Source organism: Amblyomma americanum, chromosome 2 (assembly GCF_052857255.1).
Source record: "Amblyomma americanum isolate KBUSLIRL-KWMA chromosome 2, ASM5285725v1, whole genome shotgun sequence".
Classification (NCBI taxonomy): domain Eukaryota; kingdom Metazoa; phylum Arthropoda; class Arachnida; order Ixodida; family Ixodidae; genus Amblyomma; species Amblyomma americanum.
The window spans coordinates 170884462-170902309 of NC_135498.1; the positions used below are offsets into that span (position 1 = coordinate 170884462).

At 47.9% G+C, this 17848-nt stretch overlaps 1 protein-coding gene across 5 annotated transcripts in view; it reads right to left on the minus strand.

Annotated features, from left to right (window-relative positions):
* The window catches only part of LOC144121991 (uncharacterized), a 41280-nt gene that overhangs the window by 5862 nt on the left and 17570 nt on the right, over positions 1-17848 (minus strand). For 2 of the 5 annotated variants that reach the window (XR_013312766.1, XM_077655476.1), the window contains exon 6: positions 15125-15737. The exons of the other annotated variants lie outside the window; for them this stretch is intronic. The gene's annotated coding sequence lies outside the window, so the exon portion shown is untranslated. Of the gene's footprint in view, positions 1-15124; positions 15738-17848 lie in introns of those variants that run through there. 5 annotated transcript variants of the gene reach the window in all.

Below are 17848 nucleotides of genomic sequence, written 5' to 3' on the forward strand. Positions count from 1 at the left end.
TTGTCCAACGATTAATATTTATGCGCCGTAATGCTTCTTCCAGGAATTCGATGGCTTTTGGGAAAGATCTTGCATCTTGCGTGTTGTCGTCCACGTACTCTTTCGTGGGAGATCAACAAACAACTTTCTCATGACAGTTTGCATTGCTTGTGGGGCTTTACAAAATCCAAATGCCATGCAAAGGTATTCATAGTTCCCGTCTGGCGTGACGATGAGTGTTTTGTGAGTGCCCTTACGATTGTTTGGCACAGATTGTAAGCGATGCTGTCTTGATATCCATGGTCGATAAGTAACGTGAGAAATTCCTCATGACTTCGTTCAGAGCGTCCTCTAATAAAGGCATCGGATATGGATGGTTCACAGATTTAGCACTGTTTGCGATGGTCATGGACCATTCTCCTATGTGGCGCTGTGTGGTTTAGCTGACCTCTGACAAGTTTCGCTGTTATGTACTGGCTCTCACTCGATCTGACTTTCCTAGTTTGATGTATTCGTCGACCTTTTGCCTCATGACCTCTTGGTCTGCATATGAGGCTTGTTATAGGCGTGAGGGTTCGGAAATGAAGCCTCAGCACGTTTGTACGCTCTGCGTGTGGACACATTCCCGGCTTGTGCTCCTTTGTAGAAAAAGCTTTTTGGAGAGCTTTCAGGATTTAATGCTACCTCGCGATCGTCTGGGGTTGCACAAATTGTTATGAGCGCGACTAAATCTATTATCTTCTGCTTAAGTTGCTGGTCTAGACCTTAGCAAGTAGGTTGTATCGTGACAAACAGCACTCCTGCTACTTTAGTGTTGTTTGTCTTCGGTTGTAAGCGCTGAAAAAAGTAATAAATCCTCACCTGTAGGCTTAGAAGGCTGTTCAGTTTGTCTGTGACTGCATGACCTTCTGCTTATGGAAGCCTCACAGAGATTACATTGTTGGAGACGTAGAAGGCGACACCAACATTTGCCTGTTTCCTCCAGTCCGGACCATGAAGAATGTCATTCATTGGTGAAAGGGGTAGAACAAGAACTTCCGGCAGGCTGATGGACACCTCGACAACGTTGACTGGCAGACAGGTGTTGCACTCAGGCACAAGCTGTCGGTCCACTGCGGTCACTTCCTGTACAGGCAAATTTTCTTGAATCAGAAGGCAGAACCTTGGGGCCTACGATAGAGACATTTACCCCTGTGTGAATGCTCGCTCTCGCCGGTGTGTTCCCATTCATGACGCCAGTGACGGTCGGAAGCGTGTCCCTCTGTGTGCGCGGGAAACAATGCACGCTCGTGTCCTCACTTTCGTACTGCCTCATGGTTCTTTTTTCTTCTGCTCGGAAAGCTGTGTGGCTGTTTGGTCGCGGGCATTCTCACGATATGTGTCCCGTTGCAGAACAATTGAAGCACCTGCGTTCTCTCTACTGGTAGCTGTCCTGTGAAGGTTTGGGGTGTAACTGTTCTCGCCTTGGCGTTGTCAGACGACTTCGTTTTCGCCCGAACGACCTGCATCCGCTCAGGTGCTTTCGTTCGGCTTCTGGTTGTACATGCTGCAGCTGCCGGCGGCTGTCGAGGTCCTTTGCTCAGTCGACGAGCTCTAGCACCGAATAACAGTGCTGGGCAGCCAGGGAAGCCGCCCATATAGATTCTTGAGTGCCGCTCACTATCAAGAATACGCGTTCTTCTGGGCAGCCGCTGTGTGGAGCCTTTTTCAGCACGGCGTTTTTGGCGCGCATGTACTGGACAAGGGTTTCGTCCTGCCGTTCTGTGCAGTATTTTGGAAATCCAGGAACTGTTGAAGAGTCACACACGCTGGAAGCGTTCAGCGATGGCTTGCTTCTAGGTTCCAGAATCGTGAATGTGGCTACCGTAAGACGTGTGCCTATCGCGTGCTTCTCAGCGAAGTCGCGTGATAGCATCCCTGTCCAGTTCCCGAGAGATGCGACGCGTTTCACCACTTTGAGCCATGCCTTCAGGCTCTTGCACTATATTAAACGATGCGGACCACAGTGGCTGTGTCTGCGGAGGAATGTATTTGATATGGACGCGGGTTCTGGTGTAGGGCTTGAGCAAGCTGCCGCTGCAGTTCGGCTGTCACGCCGAGTTGGTCGTTTGAGTAGCGGGGACATGCCCCGATGTTTTCGTCAGCGTGGGCAAAGCCGTGAGCTTCGTGAATGGAGTCCTGGTCGCCGTTCGTTGTGCTGCCGGGCTCTTTGTACCGTAGCTGACTGACGCGTACCGCTCCCTCGACTCGTCGATCTTGGTCGTGATCGTTGCTGAGGTTCAAGGCGTGCAGTAGCCTCCGTAGCTCATGCCTTTGATTTCGTTGCGCGGGTCATCATTGGGGCCCCGCTCAGCTCCTGAAGTCAACTGCGTCATGTTGGAGGTCGAAGTAGACAAATAAAGCACAACACGGAGTCTGCAACAAGATTTATGCACACTGCTATGTCGACGTTTTCATCGCTCTTATCTTCTCTCCGCACTGCTCCGGGACACAAGCTCGCGCTCACAGGGCTACAGAATTCTCTATTATGAATGCAGTGCTCAACAGTGTGATATGAAGCATTTGTAAGCTTCAAATCGCTCACAAGTGCACGCTGATGATAGAGTTCATTCAGCACGAACACAAATAATTCTCATGGAGCATTTCACTGAGTACAGTCAAAACAAAGCGCAAGTTTCACTGCAGCTGCTAGGAAATCAACAGAAATCTTTGCGGAACATGCGCTTCTGTACAAATTACCAAGTGATGCTCCAAAAGTCAACCTGATGCCTCCCACACATACGTTATTAGACACCTTTCTGGCTTGTCTAGGCACTCACTGGGAACGGCATACCAGAGTACGAAAGCGGCTGTAGCACCCCATCGTTGCAGTGTGATGCCAGCGGCGCAGTTCTCACATTGAGACTTCCCTAAGGAGCACCAGTGCTTCGCGTACTGTGCGCTCTTCATCTCGAACCACACCGACTTTCCGAAGGCAGCAGCGTCAAAGCCATTCGACGGGATTTGTGGATGGCATGGCAGAAAACAAGCGTGCACTCGTAGCCGACGAGAACGTAGCACGAAAATAAAAAGTAACCAAAGCGCTCGCAATTAGTGCCAATCAAATACGAGCAGCTGCATGCAACGAAGTCATGAGAATAGGAGATACGCCGGTCAAGGCCGCCAACTAGCGGCTAACAAGCAACAGAATAGTCAAAGTGGATGTCATAAGAGCTGCCGCCCGCTGCTGGGCTGTGAGGATTTTTTTTTACAGAAAACAGTTTTACTTTTCAAGAAAAAGAACGTCCCTAAAACATTTTAAAAATCAGTAATTAATTTCGTGTTTTAAACTGTCAAAAGTCACAAATATGTAACCAATTATTTTGCTATTCTGTTTTTGCGTACACTTCATTTTGGCCCTTCAGTTCCGGATGCTGATGATACTCATACGGCCATTCCCCTTGTAGCGGAGGATGACAGCCAAGAAAAAATATAAAGATATAAAGCAGAACGTAGAAAAAGCTATATACGAAATGCTATGCATTAGTCAAATAGTGAAGAAAAATTAGTAGTCCCTAAGATGGTGGGTCCTTGGAACATGCGTCCCATAAAACATGTGATTCATCGGCCTTTTGTTCCCGTAGTTTACACTGAGAGAAGTATACCCCCGAGAATATGGCAGCATATAGTGCCGGAGTAGGGAGTGATCCTATTTAGAGTGGACTGCATGGGCTTTCTTGACGTTTAGTTGGGGGTTTGTATCCTGGAAGGGGGGGGGGGGAGGGGGCACGGCTCTAAGATGTACGTTAGAGTAGTGTAATTTCTCGATGTGAAACCATGCTATCCCTATTCGAAGGGGGAAGTCGCTGCCTGGCTCGGACCGCTAATCCTCCTGCTGTGTTGTTGGCACCTTGGTTCCTGGGGATGAAGAATGTGTGCACGGAAGTTTCTGCTGTTCGCCCTTCTCCCTAGCTGTCTTTGCTTACCTGCAGTGCCGACCGCGTCGTACATGTCGCCCTGCTTCCGTTATCCAATCGGTCCTAATAGTGGTACGTTTATATTCACGGTTTTGCACTGAAGAAGTATTGTTTTTTTTTAAGGTGTGGGAGCCTGGGGATGTACAAAGGTAGCCAACCATCCTGTGTATTGAGAGGAATCGAAAGTGCGATGTTTTCTTCAACTCTATTACAAAATGGACGTTGTACTGTTGATGAGGTATAGACCGATCAGAACTTGAGGGGACACTTAAGATCCTACTTGAGGGTATGACACGATCGCGTTAATAGGTACGTTTGGCGGCCTGAGCTACTCTTTGCGTATTACTTCGCAGACACAGGGGTTGTTCTCTCTCTCACTATCACATAAACCGTAACCTACCCTTAATAGTGTGCCTACATGCTTGTAGTACATGTGCAATTGGTCATTCTCTACTTTGCGCTCGTAGATTACGGGAAGTCCTCATGAATACCGCTGCTGTCGCAGTGGCGGTGCGGTTTTAACACTGTCGCCGGCGGGGCTTGAGAGATCCAGGTTGCTTGACCAATCATTAATTTAACTCTCACCTGCCACGGTGGCCACTTTGCTCACAATCAGGTGGGCAGGCTGCCACGTCCTACCGCGGGCAGGTTTTGATGACGTCACAAGATCTCGTGAGCTAGGTGCCAGGTGGTCCACCCGTTCTTCCGCTCACAACGCCGCCGACGCCGACGACGCCGCATTTTTTGAAAGCGGGAGCGTTAAAACGATTGCGCTAGAATGCGTAGCGAGCTTTCAGAAAACTGCAAAACATTTATTCTATCCTAAACATAGAAGATTGAATAAGATAGCGGTCTCGCTTGTTTCGGGGTGTAGCGTGTGTCTCCTAGTGACACTCTCCGGTTCCTCAGTACCATGTCCGATTTCCTCGGATTACCAAAATCCCGGAGACCAAAATCCTCAGATAACTTTCCTTTGCTCATAATCCATACCTCCTCTCCTGGTAGTGTTAAAAAGAATGATGATGCCGGGGAGACCGCCCACGAAAAATTTTGAAAGAAAAAAATGCACAGGCGACCATCAGATGTGATGCGACTAATCTGCGTTAGCAGTAGGTCGAACATTTAGCTTCTATACGATCACCTTCTCGAACTGCGTGTTTGAATCGCATTTCGCTGCCGCATTTTCGACCCAGTGCTGCTGGCTCCTCGTTGGTGGAGGCGCCTGGAGCGCGGTGATGTGCGGTTTATGGTGGGTGAAACTTCTGTGGGATGATTGCGGGTTCACTATTGGTACATGATGGCTTCTGTATGGTGACAGTGGGTGGTTAAGGGGTAGAGCCCTTCTGGAGGGTAAAGGTAGGTGGTTCAGGGTGGCTGAAGCTTCAAGAAAGTGACTGTGGATTATTTGGTGGTGGGTGGAGAGCGAAAGTCTGTGAGTGGTATCGAGCGAAAGTCTGTGAGTGGTATCGAGCGAAGATCTCGTGGTTAATGGCGCCCTTCTGGATGGTAAAGGTGGGTGGTTCAGGGTGGCTGAAGCTTCTAGAAAGTGACTGTAGATTATTTGGTGGTGGGTGGAGAGCGAAAGTCTGTGAGTGGTACTGAGCGAAGATCTCGTGGTTAATGGCGCCCTCAAACACAACACTAGAGATATATTTCGTGCAAGTAAGGATAGTAATGCCAATGCATTAAAAAAACAAAGGCTTGCTGCCGTGTCGCAGTTGGCGAGTGCGGAGAACTCTGTGAGTGCACGCGTGGGACTCAAGCATAACTAATTAACCCATCGGGTTGTCAGCACGCTGGTGCCGGCTACACGGCAACAGAGCGGAGTCCTAATTCTATTCGCGAACAAAACTCATTTTTAGGGGAAGAGGGGGGGGGGGGGGGCTGCGCATTGTGGCCGCATTGGTCAATATGGTGCGTTTACGGAGATGCTCGCGTAACACCTCACTTGGGAATACATTGTTCTTCCTTGCTTCTGGGAAAATTTTGTGCTTTTTGTGGAGAGCGATCACGTTTATAACGGTTAGCAATTAATTGTGCCTCGCTCTACAGTCTGCTCAGGCTGTCAAACTGAAATTGTGGCATTTTCAGCATCACTGACGCGATTGAGGTCACGGTCTAATTGACAAACGTTCTTACGGCGCTTACATTAGAGGAAGCGAAGTGCTCCTGTAGCACCGACGCCTTCGAGGATTACAAGCGCGTTAGAATCGGGTTCATTCATGACCACGGGTAAGAACCACGACGATTTTGCCGTCAGATAGAAAATAAAGGCGCCTCATTCGCCGGACGCGCCAGCGGTTGTCGCACTGTGCAACTTTCTGGTGTGCCGCGTTGGTTGCCGCTTTGTGGTAGCTGTTAGCAGTCAAACAGATCTCCAAGTCACAGGCTTGTAGTGTTCTCTTAAGAGAATATCAAGATATCTTTGGCAAGAAGGAGCAACAAAATAAGCCAGGATGGGAATGCGTGCATCGCTCTCATGAGCTGCTATTATCACCTTTGTGGTGGTATCCCGACGCCTGCTCAAAACAGTTGTTTTCCCGAAAGCAGGTGCGCAGTGCTTGGATTGCCTGCACAACTGCCCAGAGTTCACATCCTAGGATAGGTGTGCGGTGGGTGTATGACACGGGTACTTCGAACTGAGCTGGCCGCTTAAGATGGGTGCTCGGTGGGGCCCGCGCGAGCGGTGCGACGGCGTTCGTCAGCTCGAGCCGCCGCATTGTTGGCGGCTGCCCGCGCTGGGCAAGTATATGATCCGTGGCGCTGTGCCCACCATCGCAGTTGGCGCAGAGGGAAGCACACAGATGTTCTGCATTGACTTGCGGTAGGGTTCCGCCGCATGTGGAGCAGCGGATGATTTTCGGGGGTAGAGCAGACGTCGGCCCGGTGGCCCTGCAGGAGCAGGAAGTGGCGCCTTCGGGGCGTGGACCAAGCACCGGTACACAGCTCGATGCTAGAGGACGTCGGATGGGATGCCGCACCCTTTTAAAAACGGCGATGGCGGTTTCCTCTTGGCCCATCATATGGGCGGCGAGCATATCACAGTCGGGCGCTTCAAAACTAACAAGGAGTGCGGAATGGAGGTGGTGTGTTCGCTTCGATGACATGCACAACTCACAGGAATCGGGTGGGCTGGCTTCATAAACAACAATCTTGTGGGTGGTTTCTCCGATGATGGAGCCTGAAGTGCAGTGAGCCTATAACTACAGATGCACGGTCGGCGACGAGAAAGGCGATGTTACGCTAGCGCTGGGCTTCAATCCGCGTCGCCTCGAACGCAGCGTCCGTCGGGTTAGCGTCCACACGCAGGAGATGCTGGGCGAAAGGCATTCAGGACTAACTCGTTCTGCGGACGAAGGATGATTTACCATCCCTCGAAACATGACAGTGGGATTGAGGGGGGCGGAGGGGTGCCGTTGGCCGGCTTGCGGTAACTGACTCGTTTAAAGCCGTCGGTGTCAGGGGCAGGCATCCCTAACTAAGCACGGTTTTCCAGCTGTCGGAGGCGCTGAGCTTGCCGAGGAGGCACGCGGTGATGCGGGAGGCCCGTTTTGGGGGCGGCGCGGTCGAGGGTCTGTTTCACGGTGGGTCGGAACGATCGAAAGTCACGCCCGACTCGCGCCGCGGCTGAAAGCGGACCTTGTAGGGGGATGTCGTGTAGAGTTGACAGGCAGTGAGGGTTGGGTTCTAGGTACCCACCCTTTGTAACGCGATGACGTCCTATAGAAATGGAGTGTGCTGGAGGCATGTCGCGAGAAAGCTCTTTTTTTTTCCTGTATACCCCTGCAGGTCCACTGCTAGATTGTCATGGCGCACGCCGGTTGTCCCCACGGTCGCCCTCGGCATCGCGGCATTGAAGTTGTCAGTTGTGTGCTTTTGAGACTAGCCATGTTGAGATTTGGATGGAGTGTTTAATTTCGCGACAATCCGACCTGCATGCGCTGCATTAGCCGGTCGGCGAGGACCACACAGTGTGTTTGAGAGCAGTGTGATGCGATGTTCGACGAGCGCAATTCTCTGGGCCGTTTGCTGGGCCGACACAGCCCGGCGTGTACTTGTTGAATTACAATTTCCACCCGTTGGGTTGTCTGTCGTACTGTCTGGACGAGAGCACCTACTCTCCGGGCCGTCTGCTGGACGTGCGCGCCTATGTGCTCTAGCGTTTGGGTTCCTTGCTGAGTCACCTGAATCTGGGCTCTCATTTGTCGGAAGTATTCCTCTATGCCCTTGCGAAGGGATTCTTCATGTTTTTCGAACGCAGCATCGATTAAGGTAATCATATGCGAGCAGAAGTAGGGGAAGCTATGATCCGGGCGCATAGGACTGGGGAGGCTATGTTAGAAGCGCTCAGGGATGAAATGTAGAGATAGCTTGGGGGGGGGGGGGGGTAGAGAGCCCTCCCTGCTGCTTACTCTGCACCTGTTGGGGATAAGGTGGTTCTTGGGTGGCGATTTCTACCCGCAGCTGTCGACGGAGGCATAGCGTCTATACTCGAAACACTTGAACGATACCCCAGAAAAGACACGAGGAAGATATCTAGCCTGGGTTACATAAACGAGAGTTATGAGGATATGACGGATTCAGTAACTCGGGTTGAATTAGAGAATGTGGAACTCAAGAAAATTGTTGCACATTTAAGGAGAGTATGACACCCTCGTTGCAAACTTGAAGGACCCTAAAAGTAGACTTCCTCAAATGAGCAATCGTCGAGGTGATTCCACTTTGAAATAAAGGGTGTTCCACAAACATTGAATCAAAATGTCTCGAATGTAACTAAACTTGTACAGCAGAAGGCGTACCCTTAGAAAACAGCGACTTTGAGCAGTCGTCGTGTTCAATTGAATGCTGAGCATAAGCCACTGAACGCTTTCATATAGTCCGCGCGAAGGCTAAACGTGTCTTTACTTAGAAGCGATAAAAGATTGGCTGTGGTTTAGCTGATAACGATTATTATGGATTTTTATGGCGCAATGGCGTCTATGGCCAAAGAGCGCATGGCACAAGGCCTTTTTCGATTACTCAAGGTGGGGTCAAATACCCTTTTCCGAGCATTTCACCTCTTACTATCGGAGCACCACGCCAGGGGAAAGCTCCTACCCATTGTATCACCTGTTGGTACCAGGCGGCACTGGGGATCGAACCCCGCCCCTCCCGCATGCGAGGTGGATGCTCAACCACTCGGCCACCGCTGCGGTGTTGTGGTGTAGCTCTGGTTAAGCCTGGAGTGACGCGAAAACTACAGGTGGCCGAGTGGAACTCGCTCAGTCGAACTGCAAAGTCATTCTTTCGCCGTTCAGTTTCGCTGGGCGTTCCTTCTTCATCTTCATCTGCGTCCCTGGACCCGTCACTATCTGGACTTGAGCCGTCGGTATCGGCGGCTCGGCGCGCTGCGCCGCCGGCACCTGCTCCGCAGCACGTTATCAACCACGTGACCAGCCATGTCGCCCCCACGCAGCTCAAGGGGTGCCACGCTGAAGGCTCGAAAAGCTAGCGTAATGTAGCTTTTGCTACAAAAAGAACTGAAGACAATACCTAAGCTCCGTTTCAAGGGAACGACATGACAGCGTAATGGGTTAATTCCCGTATACGCAGAAGGTCATTCTCTAATTCACATTCATAAATCCCTGGGAGTGCTGATACCCCTACTGGTGCAGTGTTGCAGCGGTTAAGCGACACGCCACTGCGATGGCAGGTGCTACCAGCGGTGGGCATTGCGCGGCCCAGGTTGTCTTACCGAGCGAGCTGCCATTAATTTAACGGCCACCTGCCAAGGTGGACAGTATGCTCACTCTCCGGTGGCAGGTTGTGATGACGCCGCATGGTAACGTGACCTAGGTGGACCACCTGCGTCCTAGGTTTCTCTCTGGGGACCACCTGCGTGATTCTCCGCCCACAATGCCGACACCGGATTTTCTGTGCAACGGGCATTTAACGCTGTCGCGCTAACTGCTTTCGGAGACCTTACGACTGAGGGAAAACCTGCTGTGTCGAAAAGTGAACATCTATGTCCTGCACGAAGTGCTCCATCGCAGTAATTCAGCGCAAACGACAGGGTGAAGAAAAGATGAAGACGAACACTGGCGCCAGTGATAACTGGTTTACTGAGAGGTGAACGATGCATATATATATATATATATATATATATATATATATATATATATATATATATATATATATATATATATATATATATATCTAGAGGCCTGCGCAGGTTCAACCTCTGTTAAGAGTATTCTGAACTGGCAAGCTGGAAGTTGACGTGTCTTTTGCACAATATTGGCCCGCTTTTGCGACAAAAAACGCCTTCAAGTTTTCTCAACTTTCGTCTAGGATTCTCACACCACGAAAACGCAGTTTACAACCGGTGCAAGCAATGCGATCGTCAACAAGGTTCGTGCCCTCCTTACTATCCAGATTTATTGCGTGTTTTCTGGGTGCTATTTTAGGAAGGCAAAAGCAAAGAGGAAATAATGCAAATGCACTAAACGTAGACGAGAAATGGAAAGGTATCGGTGTGTGAATCAAAAGCGGTAAATACTGATCGTTGCGTCACTCAGGAGAAAAGAGAAAAAATTATCTCGTCTTAACCGGTCTCAAATTTCGCACAGCGGTGCCAACTGGCGGTAAAGTTTGTTTTACTCTACGTTTGGGTCATGTACTTCCCTGATTCGGTCAAAATTAATCGAAAGTCCGCAGCGTACGCGGTGACACCGGAGCCAAAAATGACGGTGTCGCATGGATGGATGAACGATAGGAGCATGCCCTTTGAAACGGGGTGGTTGGAGTTGCCGCCATGCTCGTTTTTTTTAAATGCTTTTAATGATGTTAACGGTGTACTAAATCGGGCTATCTCACATTTATTTACATGAAAATTGTTATTTCTGGACCTTAGGTCGTCCGTGAGAGTGTATGTGCATGCATCAACATCCGGATGGATACCGCCACACTCCAGCAAAAGATGTTCAATTGTTCCAACAGATTTACCACACTCTGCACATGTGCAATCTTCTTAATAAAATTCCTTTTTGTTGCTTCGCGTTCTAAGACACCTTGATGTAACTTAAAAGAGGAGGACACTTCCTCTGGAGTTATCATAGAGCAGCTGCACTGGCAGCGCCATCTCTCGCCCCTGAAACGTTAGGGAGCGCTCTTGGTTTCCGATCTCACTCGTCGGCTTCTTTCGTTCTGTCGTCAACAATAGCTGGAGACGCTGGCCAGCTGTTGCGAAGCCGTCTTTTTTTGGTTCGCCATCGTTGCATACAATACGGCCTGTCAATAATTCTCACCTATTCAAGCAAGTACCCAACCCAAGCGCGGCACAGAAAAAACCTACCGCCAAATTTCACAACTATGAGACATTTCAGCTCTAAAAAGCGAGCGGTTTGGCCGAGACAATTTTCTCCCATTTTTTCTCCTCAGCGGTGCAACACTACATATTGTAAATCGGGCTGTCGCTGTGGTATTTGCGAAATGCTACAGCTATACTTGGTACGATAGGCGCCGAAAATTCTGACGAAGGCCCACTTACACTTCCTATCGACAAAGCCAACCCCCTCCGTCCACGTTTGTGACGAAACATACCCCCGCGCCACGTAGCAGTCTTTTAAAAAAAAACACGGTGTCACAATGTTGACTGATGGGTGACGTGCTGCTCCGGTTTCTGGTCGCCAGCAAACAGTGCCCCCTGCGTTGCACTGCACACGGCGTCGCTCTTTTTTGCTCTGTTAAGCAAGTGTTTCAGCTTAGTTTTCATGTATTTGCGCTTCTACAATGTACACGTATATGTGTTCGTTATCTCGAATAGTTGGTATGGCCTTTTCCGAGCCACTACATGTGTGCAGTGCTCGCTGGCTCACCCTCTTTACAGTGGGCGCAAGTATACAGGGCCAGGTCGAGTCCCATGTACATGCGGCCTGTAGGGCCCTGCTGTTGTGATAGTCGTGCTGTAGAGCATAGTGAAACTCGCGCTTCGCTCAGTGACCCACAGGTTTTAGACGCGAGTGCGTGGCCCTGAAGACCTGCACTACAAAACTCCTTCATCCTTCCACAACAAATATGACGCGTGCGGAGGCCAATAGCCCAAATTTCTATTGAAACTGCCTTGTAGAAATCACGAATAAGAGGAACCTGATGAAATCGGTTGAGTGCGGCACTCTAATTATACGCCGATAAATGGACCGCGCAAAAATGATATGGAAGCGTTTCGCTTCAGTTAATGTTCAGATCTTAGATAAGGTAATATCAAGTGTAGATTAGAATGGGATCGGGCTATCTTTGTGGGCAACACTGAAGAATACATTGCAATTCCGCATGACATGAACGTCAGGTCAAATTGAGGCAGATGGCGGTAATTAACCGCTTACCGCATGAATCTTTATTTTCAGTCCAATAAAAAAAGTTAATTTTATTTAGAACAAGAAGACCCATATTGGCCCTCAAGTTCTCAATATTAACTACACGTTTGCGGCTTTTCAACACAAAATTTTCGCGGATCATATATGATGCACGATGCAGTTAGGGGTACTCTTTGCGATCACATAGGCCTTTTCACAATTGCGCTTTTAGGCACTGCCATTGTTCCACTGGGCTGTGTCAGCAGCGTTCTGATTGGCGGATTTCATAGAGGCATCTAGTACGCATGCATGCGTGGCATAGTCCTGCACGCACGCGGGCTCAATCAAGCTGCGAGCAATGAAAAGGTCTATAGTTTTTGACAGAAAAAACATCTACTTTTTATATTTCAGGTACAGTAGCCTCCAAAGATGCACGAGTATAACACTTGCGGTGCCTGTACCCCTCTTGTATTTGCTGCAATGCGCTCTCAAGGCAACACATTTATTTAAGCTGGTGCAGTGTCTTGAAGCAGAGTATATACCATTGCTCGTCCATGTGGAAAAGGTAATAATCGTGAGTATTGAAGGACACCGTACAGCTTGTTAGTTTCATTGGGGCGCCGCCCACGTGGTCATGCTGTTTGTTGCTTTATGTTTTTAGTGCCTTTTTTTTTTAGACTTTAACAGCGCAAGTTGCTTTCTTTCATCTGGCATACCTGTCCCGCAAGATCTCGAAACAGGCTGACACAGATGGCATGCTCCCTTGCCGCACCCTGCTTTTCCTGCACGTATTTGACATTCTCTTTGTCTTCGACCGTCTCTGCCATTGTTATGCAACACCCATACACGTTGCGTCGGTGTTTTTCAGACAAATAAATTTCCGTTTAGATCCTTTTCAACACTTATGTTTACACATTTTTTCGGCTATTTTTGGCCTTTATCACCTGCTACTTTAAATGCGGCTTCATCACTGCTTTCGCTCATCTTTCATGCATCGACTAGTCCACCGTAACATGCATACAAGTATTTAGAGTTTCGCAAACGCATTTAGCCTCGGCGTGGCAACTCAACAAATGTTGAGTACATTGCGCCAAAATACGTGTGCTTTCGAGAAGCTTGCAGGCAAGATCAAACCCTCGAGTGCACGTAACGAGTCGAAATAGCCGAAACTTGTTGGGCCACAGCGCCAAGGGTAACAGGTTTTCACAATTCTAAAAAATGACATTTATATTACTTACGGCGGGCTAGATGCCTATCAGGAGATAAGGTGACCAACAGTAATAGTTAAAGAGTTAAATGCACAGTTTTAGTTAACCAGCCTACTAGTTAACACGTTTTAGCTGCATTCTGATGCGCTCCGCCGGTGACCATGCTAAGCCGAAAAAAAAGCGCTGTTCTAATTTAAAGAAGCCTATCAAAAAAATGCGGAACACCTTAAGTAAACCATCCAGCGTAGAAAGAAGCAATGCGTTGCTATTGTTTGGATGCATACATACGGAACACCAAGGGTGACAAGTGATCACAGTACTGGAAACGGATACAACGAACTTTAGTGGGCGGAAGTACTCAAACTGTGCGTAAAAGAAGTGACGTGGATAAATCAACCAGGTCGGCCGAAAAAGAACCCTCACGTGGCCTTTCCGTACGGAGACGAAAGGACAGAACCAGTAGAGAGTTTTAGTACAGCGAGCTTTGAGTGATTCCGTGTTTAGCCGAGTAGCGGGCCCAGAGTGTGCAAGCGCCGAGCGCTAACTGGGAAACAACGTCAACGTCCGCACGCAGTTTTCAGAAGTTAGCGTCGCGGCAGTTGCGGCTTTTGCGCACTAGCGTGGAAACCTGGCGGCGTCCTTCCAAGCGAGAGCTGCCCGGTTTAGCTGAGTAAGTAGTCCTTGCTGCTCCCGTCGGCCCGTCTGCCGGTAACGACTGGTGTAGTTGCCTTTGGCTATGGCTTACGTTGTTCGGAAAACAAATATTAAGCTGCGATTCAGCCAAATTTTTGTGGTAAGCTATGAATTCTGGCGCGCTCAAGCCTAATGGAGCCTCCCCCTGCGTTGCAACAGTTTGCAACTGCTCGGAACGCAACATAAACAAGTTTCGATCTTTGTTGCGCTGTTAGTTTTTCAATAATTCAAAATATTATTAAATATTGATAAACATTTCGAGCATTGCATGTGATGAAATGAAAAATAATCTTGCACCAACGACATGTACTTGGATTTCCCTAACTAGACGGTGCCACAGTGTTTACATTTCTTGTTTTAATAACTTTTTAGTCGTCGAGGCATTTCTGGCGGAAATGAGCGTTACTGTGTCCATAGGCTAGCTTTATAAGACTCCGATATATATTCTTTTGGAGAATTAGAGGCTGCGCCGACAATTTTGAAGGCGCCTTCCACCTTCATGCAATGCAAATGACGTTTAACATTATCGGAACGCTATACTAAACTTTGAGAGTGGATAAGTGTCTTACAGCACGCGAACGTAATATCCCTTAGGTCCGTTTACGCGCCAACGTTATATTAAAACGCTCTAATGGCGGAAAAATTGGAGTGGGCACTTAAACTCCGCTTTAAGGGTATGACGCGATAGCGGAAGGAATTAATTCCCACGTATGCGGAACTGGTCATTCTCTCCTTTACATTCATAGATCCCTTGGTGTCCTCATACTCCTCCTGGCGCAGTGGTGCAGCGGTTAAGCGATGCGCCACTGCCCTGCGATGGCAGGGGCCTCCAGCCCTTACTAAAATTTCTTTAGACAGCCCATAGATTGTCTATGAACTTTATTTAAAGAAGTCTATAGAGTTTCTATAGACAAATCCTTTAGACCAGTCTATAGACAATCTATAGATTTATGGCAATACATTTTTAGTAGACTTTTGTCTATAGAGAGTCCATAGACAAATGTCTACTGAAAGTAAACAGGTCCATAGACAGTCTATAGACACAGGTCCATAGAGAGTCTATAGATGATTTATAGATTTATGGCCATACACTTCCTATAGACTTCTGTTCATAGAGAGTCTATAGACAAATGTCTACTGATAATAGACACAGGTCTATACGCAGTCTAGATGATCTATAGACTTAGGCTTTACACTTTCTGAATATTTCTGTCTATACACAAAAGTCTACTGGTACAATAGACATAGGTGTACAGACTGTCTACATATTCCACAGTTATGTGGCCTGGCAATACTGTAGACATTTGTCTATAGACAGTCTATAGAGCTGTCTACAAAACCTTTAGTAGACCACTGTCTGTAGACTGCCTAGACAGTCTACAACTGTTGAAAAAAGGTCACCACAGGGTCTCACAAATGACATGATGATCAATATACTTACAATTTAGTTTATTTCCAAGCTATGCAGGCAAGGAATATGCAATAAATGCACATAAGAATGCACCACATAAAAATAAATGTTGAAAGTAATGGTCCGACTATAGTTTCCTCTGAACCAATCTTGTGATCTGTTGTCCGCAGTCAGTCATCCGGGCATGTGGACGTATGCAGTGGAGGGAAAAAAATAAGAGGAACTGAAAAAAAAATTCTCTCTCCATCTCTATGAATGTGCTTTACAACACAAGGCATATATATCCTGGTTATCCCATTCAAGAAAGCTAGTCAATGTTTTGGTTTGGTTTTATGGGGTGCAAAAACCCAAGCTGACTCAGGCTATGAGAGGTGCCGTAGTGAAAGGTTGCAGAGTAATTTTGGGCACCTGCGGTTTCTTACTGTGCACTGCCATTGCATAGAAAGGCCTCTAGCACTTTTCCTCTATCAAAATGCAACCAGCTAGACCAGGATCGATCCTGCATCATTCAGGTTGTAGTAGTAGTACAGTTTATTTGGGACAAAAAATATACAAAACTTGTCCTGGGTGAGAAGGCTAATGGCATTTTTGCCTGATGAGGCCATCCCACCCCTGACAGCAGTGGCAACCACTATAGGCATATTCGAACATGTTTACAGTACAGTACATCGTACAACAACCAATATGTATGCAAGCACACAAAACAAAACAAATGGACAACCCTGAGGACTGTCTGCATGATTCTGAAAATGTAAAAAAAATGTTTACAGATTCCCGAATACTATTTCCACGTACAATACTCCAAAATATCATCCATGACACAAAAAAAATTATTTGACTTAATAGAATAGGTACATATGTCTTGGTGTTTTCTTTAGGAAGTGATGGGTAGGTTGATAATAATTCAAACATGGCTCAATATTGATTCAATAAATTTGTTATTTGCATACATAATCTCACATCGCCATACTTGTTGTGAGATCAGGGCACCTGTATTTATCTTCCCTAAGGAGATGCGGAGTGTGTTTCTTTTTGTATTGAACCTCAAAATTTGAATGGTGTAGCAGTTTGATAGGGCATGGAAGCACCGAAAGAATGGGAGGCTCACGCGCGCTCTTCTTCGTCATGCAGTTGCTCTTCTTTCTGGCTGCCGCCTGGGTGGACCATGGCCAAGTGCATCCTTTGAGCGCGCTCGCCATCAACGCCTCTGCTTCAGGGGCATCCAGTATTGCCGCTCCACCAGGATGCGACTGGTTGACAACTTGCCGACATGAACAGCTTCAACATTTCCTGCCTCATCACGTCCTGCCACAGTCTATCGCAGCCGCAGGATCATCGACAGTCCCCACTGTGCACCATATAAAAGCATGTGCTGCGCAGCCGCCGCTCATAGGGCATGGAAGCACCGAAAGAATGGGAGGCTCACGCGCGCTCTTCTTCGTCATGCAGGTCAGTTACCAGTTCAAACTACCTTACCACTGCTTTAAGTCAGATGATGCCTTTATAGTCGTGCTTCCATGCCCTGGAGCCTTGTTCGAGCCTTTCTGTTCACTTTTATTGCTTTTGTGTGGGGACGTAGAGTGCAATCCGGGTCCTGACAAACAGACTCTTGCGGAAATTCTTAATACACTCAAAGATTTAAGCGAGCGCTCAATCAGGATGAAAACAGTGCAAAAATCGGTAGCCGAGACGGTGACTGAACTGAAAGACCAGCAAAGAATCGCTTTTCAAGCTATTTCCGACATAAAGACCCGGTTAGACGTTGTTGAAGGCCAGACTTCAATGCTTCAGCATTGGCAGGCCGATTTTAATGAGCTAAGCGATAAAGTTAACCGTCTTGAACTGGAAGCCTACGCAATGCGCCACCGATTAGACGACGCAGAGGACCGTTCTCGACGCGACAATCTGCTTTTTTACGGAATAAAAGACGATGAAAGTGAAGCGTATGCTGATTCTGAAGAGAAAGTTTTAGGGGTCATTGCCGATAAACTAAACCTCAGCTTAACAAGTGAAAGCATTTTACGTGCGCACAGGATCGGTCGGTTTGTAGAAGGAAAAACAAGGCCGGTTATTGTCAAATTTGCTACCTATAAGCACAGAGAATCAGTTTTCGCAAAATGTTCCATGTTAAAAGACACTGGCTTTGCTCTCAGTGAGGACTTATGCGTTGCCACACGCAACATTCAAAAAAAGCTAAGAGGATACGGTAAAAGCCTGCATAAACCATATAAACTTGGGTATAAGAAACTGCATGTCAATGGAAAATGT